This window comes from Rutidosis leptorrhynchoides, chromosome 10, assembly GCF_046630445.1.
Source record: "Rutidosis leptorrhynchoides isolate AG116_Rl617_1_P2 chromosome 10, CSIRO_AGI_Rlap_v1, whole genome shotgun sequence".
Lineage (NCBI taxonomy): Eukaryota > Viridiplantae > Streptophyta > Magnoliopsida > Asterales > Asteraceae > Rutidosis > Rutidosis leptorrhynchoides.
The window spans coordinates 10,519,125-10,522,376 of record NC_092342.1 but is presented as its reverse complement, the minus strand read 5'-3'; positions in this window follow the sequence as shown (position 1 = coordinate 10,522,376).

Here is a 3,252-nt window from a genome sequence, read left to right as displayed (position 1 = left end):
AAAAGCATTCACACTTGTTTAATCCACTCGAAGCATTCGGGTTGTTCTTTTGTTCACTTAAGGTCTAATTGTGCTCAAACATTAAACTAGTATCCCTAATAGATATTATAGTGATCAAATCAATACTTGCAAATTCCCATTAGCTTATAGCAATTGATCTTAGTTGCATCATGCAATTATCACAAGCACTTGGCCTAGGTTAAAGTCCCCAAAAACCCTTTTGTGATCAAAATTTCTTAAGAAAACCAAACTTCACTATGTTGACTAAAGACCAATTGATTACCAACCCAAACCAAGATCTCAATCCCTTAAAAACCTTAATTTAATTGTCTAGATCACCTAAGTGATGAAGTACAAATTGTTTCACTAATCTATCCCTTTGAATGCTACACAACTCATATAATCAAAGTCAAGTCTAAAACAATCATAACAAAGGATCTTGTGACCAATTCTAGTGACTAATTACAATCATCAACTATAAATTCATCTAAACACAATCATAAATCATCAATATGAACAACCCATAGCATTCAAGCTTCATAAATAAGTGCACATAGAGAAATCTAGCCAATCATGGCTAGAACAAGATAAATGCAAGCTAATAAAGTAAATCTAAACATGATTAAGCAATAAGCAAGAGTAAATTGTTCCAAACTTAAGAAATTACAAAAGTGAAAAATGAAGAAGATGAAGAACAAGCCCTAGATCTTGATTCAATCTTCAAATCCTTGATGTAGAATGGAATGGATGATGGAAACTTGATGAAAACCTTAATAAAATAGCTATAAAACCCTAATTTTGATTAGCCACCACGAACTATGAATGAATGATAATGAAAACCTTAATCTCTTCCTTTTTATACTCTTTCAAATCTGCCCAGAAAATGCAGGTGGAACGTCATTCCTCTTTAAGGAACATCGTTCCTTGCCTTCATACTTGGAACATCATTCTGGAATCATGGAATGGCGTTCTTGAATCATGCTAGAACTCCATTTTCTTCTGTTACCATTTTCCTGTAAATTTCCCAGGTAGAACATCATTCCTGGCTTTGGAATGGCGTTCTTGATGATGGAACGGTGTTCTTAGATAGTAGAACGTCGTTCTTGTTGCTAGGATGGGCACTTTGCTGTTTTCTTGATCATTTTGCACACTTTGGTCAATTTTACACCAAATTTACACTTAGAACTGCAATGGCACTCATATAGCGATAAAACCCAAGATCATAGCTTTTCGAGCACTTTGGTAATGAAAACCGAGTAAAACGAGGTAGCTATTGCGTGAGAAACATAACGTGAATGAGCAATATCAAACCCCCTATATTTGAACCTTGCTTGTCCTCAAGTAAGCATATAATCACAAGCCTTGGAGATATAGAGCAATAGGATGATCAAAGCCAAAGTGCAAAAAGTTTGAGTAACAATTGATACCTTCATGAATGCACACTTCGATGGCAAGAGTGATCTCCAGAAACTTTCATTTGCTTAGGACCAAGCATTTCTTCTTCTTCTTTCAAACTAATGATATGCATATCCGCAAGATTATGCGGATTACGCATCCAACACCCTGAACCGCACACAAATTGCCATGACAGAGATATAGCACGGGTATAGTCGCACTCTATGCCCCTATACCATCTGATGTAAGTTTCATATACTTGCATAGGGGTCCAGTATATTCTAGAAGAATGTACGGTATAATCAATTCGGATTCTTTTCCTTAAATAACGAAAGTTAGTTGGGATAAGATTGCATTTAATTAGGTAAGAGATTCTATTGAAACCCTAATTCATGAGCCTATAAATACATAGCTCATAAACCCTAAAAAGATATTCGTTTACTCATACGTAACAATAACATACATATCTTCATCGTACGAATAAAGCTTCATACAATCTTAAAGACTTTTAGGTATGACTCAAAATGTAAAACCTTCATGTCTTTAGGCCACTCAACCTCGTATGCAAGGTTGTTGGTGGACTCTCAAATCGGCCACCCTGTCGGGATCGAAACGATACCGATGTGGGTTATCCACGACTAAGCGTCGGAGGTCTGAATGTTGTTAGTCCTTAAACCCTATAATGCACTCAAGCGTAGGTTCACCTTGACCTCGTGAAAATATGCTTGATCATTAAGCGCCATCCGTGGGACCGGTTATACGAAACAAATAAGATTGGAATTTATGTTGTGTATGATTCATTATACGTATCTTCTTTCCGTAAAACTTTTTTATTTAATTAATCGGTCACTTTCAGGTTTTCAAGACTGTCAACAAGAATGGGTAGAGGAAGTAAGAGTGCCAAAAATCAGGGGCGATCAGATTCTTCAGTAAGTCCAGGGTTTCAAACACCTACAATGACTGTCACGAATACACCATTGATGCCGCCTGCACCAGTCAAAGGCACATCAAAGCCTTCATCAACATCGAATGTTAAAACATGACCAGTTACATCAGAAACGGTCCTGAAAGAATAATCTAAGAGTTGGTGTCACTCCCCCGATGGAAACTTATTGGAAACGGGAACTAGCGTCAAACCATTCGAGGATTTACCTCCAAAGAATCTGAGCTTCGGTTCTCCAAGCGAGCCCATTCAACCAAGTTTCAAAGTTAAAACTACCTTTGTAGGCACCATGCCCATCATCACTTCGGTTGAACCCGAAACTCCTATTAAAAGGGTTATCACCGAGAGCACTCAGGAAAGAATCAGGCAGATGGGCCTGAGAAATCAAGATGGTTCATATATCACGCTGACTCCACAATAAGGTTCAACGACGTATGTGTCTTCACAACCTATTCCTAATATTGCAAGCAACCAATATAGTGGGCCACAATACGTATAGTGACCCGAACTTTTCCATGTTTATATATATATTAAATGAAATTGTTATTTACATGATTAAGTGTTTCCAACATGTTAAGCAATCAAACTTGTTAAGACTTGATTAATTGAAATAGGTTTCATATACACAATTGACTACCCAAGTTGACCGGTGATTCACGAACGTTAAAACTTGTAAAAACTATACGATGACATATATATGGTTATATATATAGTTAACATGATTTTATTATAAGTATGTATCTCATTAGGTATTTTAACAATGAGTTATATACATAAAAATGAGACTATTAATTTAAGAAACTCGAAAACGATATACATAACGATTATCGTTATAACGTCTTACTAGGTACATATGAATCATATTAAGATATTGATACACTTGGTTAATTATGTTAAATAATAAGTAAATATAT